Source organism: Anomaloglossus baeobatrachus, chromosome 1, assembly GCF_048569485.1.
Source record: "Anomaloglossus baeobatrachus isolate aAnoBae1 chromosome 1, aAnoBae1.hap1, whole genome shotgun sequence".
NCBI classification, from domain to species: domain Eukaryota; kingdom Metazoa; phylum Chordata; class Amphibia; order Anura; family Aromobatidae; genus Anomaloglossus; species Anomaloglossus baeobatrachus.
The window spans coordinates 223,801,839-223,816,590 of NC_134353.1; the positions used below are offsets into that span (position 1 = coordinate 223,801,839).

Below are 14,752 nucleotides of genomic sequence, written 5' to 3' on the forward strand. Positions count from 1 at the left end.
GTCTGGACAGTCTCGGTTTTTCTGGACTGCCTCTCTGAAGTCAGAGTGATCCAGAAACGTACTCAATGTACGCTTGGGAAATCTGAAACGGAATTTCTCCTGAGAAGCTGACTCCTCAATTGTAGGAGCTGGGGGAGAAATATCCAACACCTGATTGATGGTCGCTATAAGGTCATTCACTACGGCGTCACCTTCAGGTGTATCTAGGTTGAGAGCTGCTTCAGGATCAGAATCCTGATCTGTTACCTCCGCTTCATCCTCCAGAGAGTCCTCCTGCTGAGACCCTGAACAGTGTGATGAGGTGGAGGGAATTTCCCAGCGAGCACGCTTAGGCGGCCTGGGACTGCGGTCCGTGTCAGAGACCTCACCCTGGGACCTATGGGTCACCCCAGTGGCACTTTGCTGTTCCAATTGAGGGGGACCAGGGGTCAAAGATTGAACAGTGCCCGGGGCCTGAATCACCGGTCTGGACTGTAAGGCTTCTAGCATTTTAGCAGACCATTTATCCATACTCTCAGACAGTTTGTCAGCAAAAGCTGCAAACTCCGTCCCTGTCACCTGGACAGTGGTAGCAGGTGGTTCCACCTGGGCCACCCGTAGCAGAGGCTCCGGCTGAGTAAGTGCCACAGGGGCCGAGCATTGCACACAATGAGGGTCAGTGGAACCTGCCGGTAGTATAGCTGCACATGAGGTACAGGTTGCAAAGTACGCCTGTGCTTTGGCACCCTTGCTTTTTGCGGACGACATGCTGTTGTCTCCTCTGAGAACAATCCAGGAGGGTATATAGCCAAAAATCAACAGAGCGACCGTACAGTGCAAATGTATAGCCTATAAGCCTATATATATATATATACACTTCGGCACTCAGTGGGGCCAGCACCACAGGTGCTGCTTACCGACCGCTCAGAGCGGTTGTGTGATCACCAGATTCCCTGCCTGGGTCTCCCTGTGTTGTCTCTCCTCTCCAGCGTCTGAATCGCTGACAGGAATGGCTGCCGGCGTTCTGTGGGGAGGAGGGGACCGTGGGCGTGCCCAAGAAAGTGCGGGAATCTAGTGCCCCAGTGTACTGAGTGAGGGGGGAGGAGGATACTAATGTATGCTCCAGCCCTCAGCGCTGACGATCTGTGCAGCGTCCCGCCCTTCCCCTGACTGGCAGGCCTGTGGGCGGGAATATGCGACACTAGGCCGCAGAAGCCGGGGACTAAAGTTATAAGCGCGGCCGGCAATAAGCGCGGCCGCGCGGTAGTCCCCGGCGCACTAACACACCCAGCAGTGCTGCAATGTGTATGGCACAAGCGCTCCATGCGCGGTCCCCACGGGGACACAGAGTACCTCACAGTAGCAGGGCCTTGTCCCTGACGATACCCGGCTCCTATCCAGCAGATTCCCAGGGGCTGCGGAGGGAGCACGGTCCCAGTGCCTGGAGACCGATTAGGATCCCACTTCACCCAGAGCCCATTAAGGGATGGGGAAGGAAAACAGCATGTGACTCCTGCCTGTGTACCCGCAATGGGTACCTCAACCTTAACAACACCGCCGACAAAGTGGGGTGAGAAGGGAGCATGCTGGGGGCCCTGTTATGGGCCCTCTTTTCTTCCATCCGACCTAGTCAGCAGCTGCTGCTGACTAAGCTGTGGAGCTATGCGTGGATGTCAGCCTCCTTCGCACAAAGCATAAAAACTGAGGAGCCCGTGATGCACGGGGGGTGTATAGGCAGAAGGGGAGGGGCTTTACACTTTTAGTGTAATACTTTGTGTGGCCTCCGGAGGCATAAGCTATACACCCAATTGTCTGGGTCTCCCAATGGAGCGACAAAGAAAATCAGATTGAATACATAGAAAGAAATAACAGAATAGCTTGATAGAGGGATATTTAGCTTGGCTAGCTGTTTTCCTTTAATTTTGGGGGGGTAAAAAAATAACGTGCAGACAACTGGGGGCTGATATTATTAAGGTGGGAAGGGCCATCGTTATTTGGCCCATTGCAGCCTAACAATAGCAGCCCACAGCCGCCCCAGAAGTTGCGCATCCACAAGATGCGCCAATTCTGGCACTGGACCAATCTCTTCCCGTTGCCCTGGTGCAGTGGAAATCGGGGTAATAAGGAGCTAATCGCAGCCCACAACTGCCATAAGTCCTAGATTAGTGATGGCAGTCGTCTATGAGACCCCGCCCCATCACTAATATGTAAGTGAAAGTAAATAAACACAAACACCACAAAAATCCTTTATTTAGAATAAAATACAAAACGCTCCCTCTTTCACCACTTTATTAATCCCCAAACACCCCTGCAGGTCCTAAGTAATCCACACAAGGTCCCACGGCGATTCAGCTCTGCTACATCCCTGTCCTGTCACAGCAAGCGTCATAGAGCATGACTGCCAGCTGTGAGTGCAGACCAAGCCACGCACTCGGGTGAATCCCTGACGTTACAGCTGCGAGCCCCGCAATACGGCATATGTCGTGGTAGTGACGTCACAAGCTTAATGCTGTGAGGTTCAGGCTGCAACTGAAGTGAGCAGCGCGATCAGTGGTGACGTCACTCAGGCGAGTCCTCCACCTATGGCTCAATTCCGTCGCAGCCTGATTTGCGGTCACAGGTGGAGAACTCCAGCTGTGACTGCAAATCACCCGAGTGACATCACTGCTGATCGAATGGCTCCCTTCAGTCACTCGGGTGATTTACTGTCCCAGTGGAGGACTCCAGCTGTGGCCATGGCTAACCTGGGTGAGGTCACCGCTGACAGCGTGGCTCAATTTAGTTGGTGCGTGGAGCTCACGTCGGGCAATCATGTTCTATGGCGCTTGCTCAGCGTCAGGGGTAGCAGTGCTGGAAGCGTCCGGAGACCTTGTGTGGATTACATTAGACCTACAGGGGTGTTATTGGGGTTAATAAAGTGGTGACAGAGGGTGCTTTTTTGTCTTTTATTTCAAATAAAGGATTTTTTGGGTGTTTGTGTTTATTTACTTTTACTTAAAGATTAATGATAGTGGTGTGTGATAGACGCCTGCCATGACTAATCTAGGATATGTGACAGCTATGGACTGCCATTAACTCCTTATTATACCGATTGCCACCTCACCAAAGCAATCATGAAGAGCTGGGTAAAGTGCCGCGACTGTCACATGTAATGGATGTGGCAATTACGGACGGCTGCTGGCTGATATTCTTAGCCTGGGGAGAACCTAATAACCATAGGCCTCCCTAGTCTGAGAATACCAGTCTTGATCTGTGGGGCTTTATCTTGGCTGGGTATCAAAATTGGTGGAATAGCACGACTTTTTTTTTATTATTAGTTATTTATTTTACTGTACAATATAGACCCACCCACCGGCGTTTGTGACTGGTGCTAATTAAATAAGATCCGGCACTAAAACTTGTAGAGTTGCAAAAAAAAAATTTTATTGACAGACATAGTATTCTGTGTGACAATCAATATAACGTTTCGGTCATATGGGACCTTCAAATATTTCACACAGGCTGCCTATGTCAAGGGTTGCTCCAATGATAAGCATGCTATTCTGGTATGCTGCCACTCAGATCCTCTTTGGTATGCGTAATTTAGAAGGTCACATATGACCGAAACGTTATATTGATTGTCACACAAAATACTACGCCTGTCAATAACATATTTTTTTTTTGCAATTCTACAAGTTTGAGTGCCGAATCCTTTTTAATTGTTTACAGAGTTAGACCGTATCCGAGCACTAACAAAGTTTAAAAGGAGTGCCGTATTTTGTAACCAGAATTGTTATTGGTTGCTGTCAGGCAGCTGTCAGTCAGCAAGGGGGCGAGTCTGACTGCAGTCACAGACGCCGGTGGTCGGGAGAAGCAGTGAATATGTATGAGCCTAATGAGCAGCCCGGGAAGAAGAATGAGAGGCCGTGGGAGCAGTGTAACAACTGCACCATGCCAGTGATCGGTGAGTATGAAGTGCTTGGAGAGAGACAGAGAGAAAGAATGAATTTATCCTGAAACAATGTGGGTGACCTGCGTTTTCTGTGGAAAAAAACACAAGTAAAATGCATGCAAAACGCAGAAATTTGGAAGCATGCATATTTCTTTGCGTTTTTCATCCCCTCATTGATTTCAATAGGTGACAAAAATGCAAAAAGAATGAAAATGATGCTTCATTTTTTTCAAAAGGTTTTGACAAATAAACTGCAGACGAAAAAACTGCAATGTGTGCACAGCAAATCTGAATTATCATAGACTTTTCTGGGAAGTCTCAAAGTCAGAACTTGCTGACAAAAAAACTGCCCCAAAAAAACGCAACAGACTGCATGTTTCACACAGCAAAAATCTGCAGTGTCAAATATCAAAAAGTCATTGTGGCAGCTGATCCTTCGGCTGTGTTCACAAAGGGTATTTTTGTTGCATTTTTTAGTCAGTAAGGCTATGTTCACACACTGCGTTTTTTACCTGCGTTTTGGGTCCGTTTTTGCTGCAGAAATTTCTTGAGAAATTCTTGTAACCTTTCTGCAGACATTCCCCAGCAAAACCTATGGCAAAAAAATTAGCTGTGCACACACTGCGTTTTTTTCTTAAGAAAATCTACTGAAAGAATTTTCTTAAGAAAAAGAATGAGCATGTCACTTCTTTTCTGCAGCTAACTGCGTTTTTTGCCATAGATAATTGGCACAATAACGCAGGGAGCAACCAGCGGTAAAAACGCACCAAAAACGGACCGAAAACGCACCAAAAACGCACCGAAAACGCGGCAAAAACGCAGGTGCGTTTTTGGTGCGTTTTTTAACACAGGTGCACTCTTAAGAAATTTCTTAAGAAATTTCTTAAGAAAAATCATTTTTCTAGTGTGAACATAGCCTTAGGCTGCTTTCACACATCCGGTTTTTCCTGTGCGGCACAATCCGGCGCTTTGCAGAAAAACTGCAACCATTTTTTTTTGCCGCCGATTGCGTTTTTTTTGCATAGACTTACATTAGTGCCGTATTGTGCCGCATGGGCTTGCGTTCCGGTTTTTGCCGCATGCGGCAGATTTAGCCGATGTGGCGGGCGAATGGAACGTTGCCTGGCACATTTTTTTATCCGGCAAAAAAACGCATTGCGCCGCATCCGACTGATGCGGCGCGATTTGCAATCCATGCCTATGGACGCTGCATGCGGCATCCTGCGCCAAACACCGCATCTGACCGCCGCATTAATTTTTTTCCACTGCGCATGCTCAGTAGCCTGCCGCAAGCGGCAAAAAACGGACGGGCCACATGTCAAAAACTTATGCAAAGGACGCGGTTTTGTCGCCGCATCCGTTGCATAGGTTTTAGAGCCGGATTGGCCGGCTCTGCTAAAACCGGATGTGTGAAAGCAGCCTAAGGCTGTATGCGCACGTTGCTTCGTGTCCCTGCAGAAATTTCTGCAGGGATTTAACAGCACATGTGCGTGTCAAATCGCTGCAGAAACCCTGCGTAATGAATGCAGTGTTTCTGCAGACAAAAAGCCGATTTCATGCGCTCTGGATGCAGCTTCTCCCATAGACAAAGCAGGAGCTGCATCCAAAGCACACGGAATAAGTGACATGTTGCTTCTTAGAACGCAGTGATTTGGAACAAAATTTTGGCATCCAAATCGCTGCGCTCTCAAACGCAACGTGCGCACGTCTCATGCACAAGCTTCATAGATTGTGCTGGGGACGCAGGTCGCATACATTTTTTCTGCGGTGCAATACGCAGCGTAAATGCATGAAATTCGGCAACGTGTGCATGAGCCCTCAAACTGTAGCAAAACCTCATCTCTTGGCAGGAAATAACCTGGGGTCTTTCTGCTGCATTTTTACAGCGTTTTTACAGTTCTTCATTGCTTTGTATAGGCTGCTTTACATGTTTCAATTAAACGTGCGATCGCATTTGCGATCGCACCCGCCCCCATCGTTTGTGCGGCACGGGCGATTTGTTGCCCGTGTCGCACAATGCTGTAACCCCCCATAACACGCACTTACCTACCATACAACCTCGCGGCGAACATCCACTTCCTGAAGGGGGAGAGACGTTCGGCGTCACATCGACGTCACACAGCGGCCGGCCAATAGAAGCAGAGGGGCGGAGATGAGCGGGACGTAACATCCCGCCAACCTCCTTCCTTCCGCATTGCCAGCTGGACGCAGGTAAGCTGCAGTTCATCGTTCCTGGGGTGTCACACACAGCGATGTGTGCTGCCTCGGGAACATTGAACCGGACGTTCAATTTTTAGAAAAAGAACGACATGTATGCGATCAACTTTTTTGCGTACAATCGGAATCGCACGTAGGTTTCACACGCTACTACAACACTAACGATGCCGGATGTGCGTCACTTACGATGTGACCACCAACGCCAACACATCGTTAGATATATTGTAGCGTGTAAAGCCCGCTAATGGGTGAAAAAATACGGCAAAAACGCTGAAAGAATTGTCATGGTACTGTAAAAGCAGCATTTTATTAGCATGGATTTGCATAAAACCAATGAAATGGTAAAAGCATGATAAAAGCATGATAAAAGCCTCTTGCATTTTTTCTTGCATTGATCTGTTCTTTACTCAGCGTAAACTGACGTGGTGTGTTTGAAATCCACAACTTATCAATTTCTCTTGTGAGTATGCAGAGTTTCATGTGCACAAGCGTTTTTAACATGTTTTTGCTGCAGAAATAGTCGTGTACAAATTACATGTGTATCAATAAAGCATTGTCAACGCCAAATATAGGAAGTACTGAAAACAAAGCAGCTTTATATAGAACATGACATACCAAAAAGAGACAAACCATAGCATGAAAAATGCAACAAAAACACAAGTAAAGAAACACTAGCAACCTAATATATGCAGGAAATCTGCAACATCAAAACTTTGGCTGATACCACTGTTGGAGCATAGCCGAAAAAACAGCATTTTGGCCACACAAGAGAATGCATGAAGAAGCGCTATGGGTGTGCTGGGGCTTAGTGTATCTACAGAAAATGTCTTCTAAGCGCCAAGCTGCCAAGTTTTTGAAGCAGAAGACGCTTCTGTATTTTTCCTGAAGAATCTTTTTGATAAATGGGCAGATAGGCAGCAGGTTTACTACAGGGTGTTTTGGTTTTTTTTTAGTTCTATGTATAAAATAGTGACCAGAAGATAGGTGAGATCACATCTTTTAAGCACTTTGAGGCTTTGGAAACAGCTGTTAATAGAAGCTCAAAAGGCTGAACATGCGCACAGCAAGTGATTCTTAGGCTGCTTTCACACTACGTTTTTTTAATATGCGTCATGAACGTTTTTTTAACACAAAAACGGATCCAGTGCAAATGCGTTTTCATTTCAATGCATTTGCAATGGACTCGCGTCAACATGCGTTCACCTGCGTTTGCGTGCGTTATAGTGAGGATCCAGCGACTTGCAGTTTTTTAACTTGTAGCGTTTTTGAGCTGCGTCCAAATACTGCAAATTGCTGGATCCTGACTAAACAGCACGCAAACGCATGTGAACGCTGGCATGCTGATAGACAGGATCCTGCTTGCTCTACTGAGCATGCCCAGAAACCAGCCTGGCGTGATCAGTCTCTCTCTCCCCCACCCTCTCTCTCCTCTCTCCCTCTCCTGAGAGCGGAGGACGCTCGTAACCAAGGTAAATATCGGGTAACCGTGGGCTTAGTTACCCGTTCTTTATCTTGGTTACGTGTGCAGGGAACCGGCTCCTAGCAGCTGCAGACGCTCGTAACCAATGTAAATATCGGGTATCCAAGCAAGTTACCCAATGTTTACCTTGGTTACGAGCCTCCGCAGCTGTAAGATGTTGCCTCCCAGTCTGTCACGTTCATTTCCCCTCACTCCCGATCACATGACTCCAATGCCCGCCCATAAACTTAAAGTGACAGGATCCTGCAAAATAACACATGCGTTTTTCTTTGCAAAAACAGGATCCGCTTTTGCAACAAAAAAACGTTCATGACGCATGCTAAAAAAACGTAGTGTGAAAGCAGCCTTACACGCCAGTGCACACTTTATACGAGCCACCTGAAACAGACGTCAGGTGCACATACATTATAGTGACAGCTCCATGCGGCTGTACCCTGAAAAAGGCAAGTGCCAGAGAGATCATCACACAACTGGGGAAAAAGTGTTGTTATGCAGTGCCAGCGAAGGAAGAATTGGCAGCTATACAATTTCCAATTTGTATAACTTTTCATCACACAATGAATACCGCGTGGTTTCTGAACCTGAAATGCCGTGTTTGGCACAGGGTAACCATATCTGAAGAAGCAGCTAATTTACAAAAGCCGAGTGTTTTGAGATACTATGAAGACTAACTCAAGGATGTAAATGACTGTGAGCGAATATGTCCATCAGTGAAAAATAGGAAAGTGTGAAGTAAGCACTACTAACCCTGTAATGTCACAAACAACCTGAATAATAAGGAAAAAGAATATCTTATAATCACGGTGAACAGACAAGCATAACATCATTTACAAACACTCAGACCACCTTGGTCTCCACAAAGATATATGTGGAGAACCAACCCTTACCCCTTCAGAAGCCACACTTCTTATCCTATTTGGGTGGCACTCTTCTTTAGGTGATGTTTTGGTTTTCTATAGCCATTTTTCATGCTTTCTCTATTGCATCATTATTGGCTACATTACCCATGCACGCTGACATTATTTAGTATATTGATCTGCAGGGCTAAGGGTTGGTTTTCTACATACATTTCTTTGTGGAGGTCAGGGTGGTTTGTGTGTTTTTAAATGTTTTTATGCCTGTCTGTTCACTCTGATTATAGTAAGATACAGTACTGTATTTGCATATTATTCAGATTATTTGTGATCTTACAGGATTACTAGCATCTACGTTACCCCCTCTTTCCTTCTTGTTCTTCACTAGTTTTTTGAGGTGTATGGCACAGTTCCCTATTAGGCTTCCTTCAGACGTCCGTTTAAAAAAATTGCACATGTTGCACGGTCCACTTTGTCCATCTGTTTGTATGTGTGTGTGTATGTGTGTGTAATCCATGTTTTTCCGAAATAGTTAAAGGACAAATGAAATAGCTTCTCCTATAGTTTGCATTATAAGGCTGTCCGCACTTTCCGATTCCACCTGCGTTTCAGCTGCTTTTTAGGTCCGTTTTGAACTGCAGCATTTTCAGGCCAAAAGGCATGCGCTTTGATTTTCCAGCAAAGTCTATGGAAAATGGGGATTTCTAGTCCGCACTTTGCTTTTCCAAACGCAGCGTTTAATTTGCATATTTTGTGACAAAAACCATGCTTGTAAAAAGCGCAAAAAACGCGGCTAAAACGCGGTAAATACGCATGCGTTTTTAGCGCTATTTTGTGGTCAAAAGCAACTTTGGCAAAATCAATTACTGCCAGAGGGTGCGTTTTGAACTGCAAGTAGGACGACGCAAAGTGCGGACACAGCCTAAGGCGCTGCGTGTTTACCGCGTTTTAGCCGCGTTTTTTGCGCTTTTTACATGCTTTTCCATTGCGTTTTGAAAGATCCGTTTTGAACATAAAGACACTGCTAAATAAAGTTTAAATAGTCAAACAATGAAAAAAAGGGGTAAAAAAAGGGAACATATATAAATATTGAAAAGATAAAGAAATTAGTTATATTTCATAGAATTATAGCGGTGTTTTACTATTTAGCAATAAAATAGCAATAAATTTTTATTTTTCATTAATTTAATTGTCGGACTATGTGTGTGTGTAAACGGACACATCATTCCATTATTTTGAAGTCAGAAAAGCATGCATTTTGGTAGTCCAAAACGCATTGTTTCTGCAGCTAAAAAGCAGGTAAAACGCTGGAATTTTGATGTTTCTTGCTTTTTGCTACTTCTCATTGACTTCAATGTTAGCAAAACGCAGCCCAAATGGCAAAAACAATTGACATGCTGCTTCTTTGAACGTATGTTTTTTGCCACAAAATATGCAAATTAAACGCTGCGTTTGGAGACGCAAAGTGCGGACTAGAAGTCCCCATTTTCCATAGACTTTGCTGGAAAATCAAAACGCATGCATTTTGGCATGAAAACGCTGCAGTTCAAAACGGACCTAAAAAGCAGCTGAAAAGCAGGTGAAAACGTAAAGTGCGGTCTCAGCCTTAAACACGTACAGCACACAGATGTCACACAGATGCCATCCATGTGCTGTATATGTTTCAGCTGTGCTGCTGGTAGAAAACAGACATGTCTCTGTGTGGATCACCAGACATGTGTTTTCACAGGGACACACGCGTCCGTGTGAAAATCTTCATAGATTTTAATGAAGAGCCATGTTAAAATATCTCCAAAATGTGTGACAGCTGACACTTCATGCACCAGAAACAGACGTGTGACGGGCCTTTTGCAGTGTCGGTCCCTTTTTTCTTTTTCAGCTGACTGTGTCCATCATAGCATCCACAAGAATCTGCAGGGAAATGTGTAAATTCATAGATATCACCCCGAAGGAGATGGGATGTGTCAAGATTTTGCAGCGTGTTTTATTTAATTCTAGGTCTTTTTTTATGCAGGAAAATCTGCAACAAATTTAGCTTCACAGTGAATTGTGACTTCCGCTTTTGAGCTCTGTATGGAAGTTCCTCAACATAACTGCAATGCAACAAAAACCGGCCGTACTGCCGACTGGCCAGACCTTTCTATACAAGAAACCTCCACGGCGTTGCAAGGTGTGGATGACAAGTATTAATGGTCATCAGCTTTGCTCCTACTCCATGGCTAGATCTGTACGGCGACTTTGGCTGTGAAACAAGTCACGTATATAAGGTTTGTTAGGTTTCGCTGCTATATTGCAGCACAATACAAGCAGGCACACTGCGACCGTGCCAAGCAAGATGCAAAAAATCCAATGTGGTTGGACCTTATGAAGTGCTTGCGACAGTACCCTCAGGGGTGCACTTTTACCCCACTGACTTGTAATGCGATGCAATGGAGCAGCAGGACCTAGCAAACATTGGCCATGTTGTGTCCCAGACAGTCTCTATGTAGCTTTAGCCAAAAACAAAAAAAAAAAAAAAGAGAGCAGGTTTGGGGAGACAATTGGGAAGTAAGCTTTCTTTACCCTTTGGATAACCATTTTTTAATCAACTAGTCACTTAAAATGCCAAGACGGCCCACACATGATTCTGGGGGGGGATGGCAGAGATTGTTATAATCTATCTCTGCCTTCCCGATTGCTGTATACACAGTACTGAACGAGCACTGCATATAGGAAAAACTAACAAGGCTTCCTTCCCCCATCTTAGTAATCGTGTGATTGCCGGGAGGGATCGGCTGACTCATGTCAGACCCGGATCGGCTCGGCAGGGGGCTGCCTGCCCTGTAACTGGGGTTAATACAGTGAGGTCAAAGGAACTGCCCAAAGAGCTCAGAGACAGAATTGTGGCAAGGCACAGATCTGGCCATGGTTACAAAATAATTTCTGCAGTACTCAAGGTTCCTAAGAGCACAATGGCCTCCATAATCCTTAAATGGAAGACGTTTGGGACCACCAGAACTCTTCGTAGAGCTGGCCGTCCAGCCAAACTGAGTAATCGTGGGAGAAGAGCCTTGGTGAGAGAGGTAAAGAAGAACCCCAAGATGTGGCTGAGATGCAGTAGGGAGATGGGAGAAAGTTCCATAAGTCAACTATCACTGCAGCCCTCCACCAGTCAGGCCTTTATAGCAGAGTAACCCAACAATCATGACTCCTACTTTTACCATCTAAGTGGATTTTCGGTCTTCACGATGATTTTAACCATGCCTAAATAAAGCCTTGGATGTTTTAAAATAAGGAGAAATTGTGCCGGATCGCCCTTTTTTCTTTCCACGTAACCCAACAAAAGCCTCTCCTCAGTGGAAGACATATGAAAGCCCGCATAGAGTTTGCAAAAAACACATGAAGGACTCCCAGACTATGAGAAATAAGATTCTCTGGTCTGATGAGATGAAGAGAGAACTTTTTTGTGATAATTCTAAGAGGAATGTGTCGGCACTGCCAGGCACTGCCCATCACCTACCCAATACAATCCCAACAGTGAAACATGGTGGTGGCAGCATCATGCTATAGGGGTGTTTTTCAGATGCAGGAATGTGGCCAAGTACAGAGATATCCTGGAAGAAAACCTCTTCCAGAGTGCTCTGGACCTCAGACTTGGCCGAAGGTTCACCTTCCAACAAGACAATGACCCTAAGCACACAGCTAAAATAACAAAGGAGTGGCTTCAGAACAACTCTGTGACCATTCTTGACTGGCCCAGCCAGAGCCCTGACCTAAACCCAATTGAGCATCTCTGGAGAGACCTAAAAATGACTGTCCACCAACATTCACCATCCAACCTGACGGAACTGGAGAGGATCTGCAAGGAAGAATGGCAGAGGATCCCCAAATCCAGGTGTGAAAAACATGTTGCATCATTTCCATGAAGACTCATGGCTGTAATAGCTCAAAAGGGGGCTTCTACTCAATACTGAGCAAAGGATCTGAATACTTATGACCATGTGATATTTCAGTTTTTCTTGTTTAATAAATTTGCAAACATTTCTCCATTTCAGGATTCTTTCTGTCAAGATGGGGTGCAGAGTGTACATTAATGACAAAAAAAAAGAACTTTGTTTCATTGCAGCCATTTGGTAAATTCAAAAAAGAGTGAAAAATGTAAAGGGATCTGAATACTTTCCGTACCCACTGTATGCTGGTACAAGCGATGGAGAAACCAGCAATAATGGAAATGTATTTACCTGTTGAAAGTCTTACGAGGTACACAATGTGTGAAATAAATGAGAAAATAAGAGAGAAAAAGCAGAAAAAATAAGACAAAAAATGTTCTAGTAAAATGTGAAAAACAGACAAGTATTTCCTTCTTTTTTTTCCACTTTCTGACACTTCCCTGCCCCAGTCAGCAAAAAATACAACTCTAGAAATGCCATAAAAATCAGCTCTTACATATCATGGAAAGGGAGGGGAGGAGGAGAGGCAAAAAATGAATTATACAACCGAACAAAAAACAGCAAGTATTTAACAAAACCAAAACAAAAAAAAGAACAAAATGGGCCTTGTCATGAAATGGTTAAACAAGGATGAAATGTTTTGTCTCCATGTAAGTACAACACTACAGATACATAGTGAGGGACAGTAATCGGGTCAGAGTGGACAGAAATGGGGTCAGGGGGGGCAGTAATGGGGACAGAAATGGGCTTGGGGGGTAGTAATGGGGTCAGAGGGGGCAGTAATGGGGACAGGAATGGGCTTGGGGGGTAGTAATGGGGTCAGAGGGGGGCAGTAATGGGGACAGAAATGGGTTCAGATGGCAGTAATGGGGTTAGAGGGGGCAGCAATGGGGACAGAAATGGGCTTGGGGGGCAGTAATGAGTTCAGAGGGGGCAGTACTGGAGACAGAAATGGGTTCAGGGAGGCAGTAATGGAGTCAGAGGGCAGTAATGGGGTCAGAAATGGGCTCAGGGGGGCAGTAATGGGTTCAGAGGGAGCAGTAATGGGGACATAAATGGGTTCAGATGGCAGTAATTGAGACAGTAATGAGTTCAGATGGCAGTAATGGGGTCAGGGGGGCAGTAATGGGGTCAAAGAACAGTAATAGGGGCAGAAAAGGATTCAGAGGACAGTAATGGGATCAGGGTGGAGGTAAAGGGGACAGAAATGGGGTCAGAGGGGGCAATAATGGGGTCAGAGGAGGCAGTAATGGGGACAGTAATGGGTTAAGATGGCAGCAATGGGGTCAGGAGAGCAGTAATGGGGTCAAAGAGCAGTAATAGGGGCAGAAAAGGGTTCAGAGGACAGTAATGGGGTCAGGGCGGACGTAAAGGGGACAGAAATGGGGTCAGAGGGGGCAATAATGGGGACAGTAATGGGTTAAGATGGCAGCAATGGGGTCAGGAGAGCAGTAATGGGGTCAAAGGGCAGTAATGGGGACAGAAAAGGGTTCAGAGGACAGTAATGAAGTCAGGGCGGACGTAAAGGGGACAGAAATGGGGTCAGAGGGGGCAGTAATGGGGACAGAAATGGGGTCAGAGGGGGCAGTAATGGGGCCAGAGGGGGCAGTAATGGAGTCACTGGGCAGTAATGGGGACAGAAATGGGGTCACCTGGGCAGTATTGGGGGAGGGGGGCAGGAATGGGGTCGGAGGGGGCATTTATGGGGCCAGGAAGGGCAGTAATGGGGTGAGGGGCAGTGTACTACGGCCCTCACAGGAGTCGGGAGGGGTGGACTTACTGATGACATTACACCACAAGCGCACAAGCATAAGTGTCGCTCACACAGGTCACCATGCGACATTTAGTAAACAGAAGCCACGACCAGTGCACGGGCTGTACAGTAACTTACGGCTACATTTCTCCAGCGCAGAAAGCTCAGGAACTTCTGTAGTTGTCAGTGACTGCAAACAGCATGAAGCTGATCGTCCGCAGCGGCCGTGGGGTCCGAGATCTCCGCTTCCTACTTCATGGTTACCAGGTAGCGCCGTCCTGCATGTGAGCACCAGAAGGAGCCATGAAGCGTCTGAGGAGACTTCCCGCCCCCTCCATGCACAAGGCTGTGCCCAGAAGTACAAGCCGTCGGCCCATGCCAGGCTGTCACATGCGGCGTGCACGGTGCAGGCGGACATTATCTGTCAGCAGCCTCTGTGCTCTGCCCTCTCACTACTACGGCTTCTACCACATTTCTGTCACGTTTTTCTACAAGGAGCTCTCTAGAATCAGCTGAGACATGTTGTTGTGTTCATATACATACAGTGTATATATATATATATATATATATAATGTGTGTACACATTTTTTTTGCAGACAAATGAGCAGA

General features: G+C 46.0%; 1 protein-coding gene across 4 annotated transcripts in view; it reads right to left on the minus strand.

The window, feature by feature from the left end:
• IL15 (interleukin 15) overlaps positions 1-14,482 on the minus strand; it is a 134,228-nt gene extending 119,746 nt beyond the window's left edge. For 3 of the 4 annotated variants that reach the window (XM_075348303.1, XM_075348294.1, XM_075348277.1), the window contains exon 1: positions 14,282-14,481. The gene's annotated coding sequence lies outside the window, so the exon portion shown is untranslated. Of the gene's footprint in view, positions 1-14,281 lie in introns of all 4 variants that reach the window. The other variant, XM_075348286.1, reaches the window with a different exon arrangement.
• Positions 14,483-14,752: the final 270 nt, after the last annotated feature.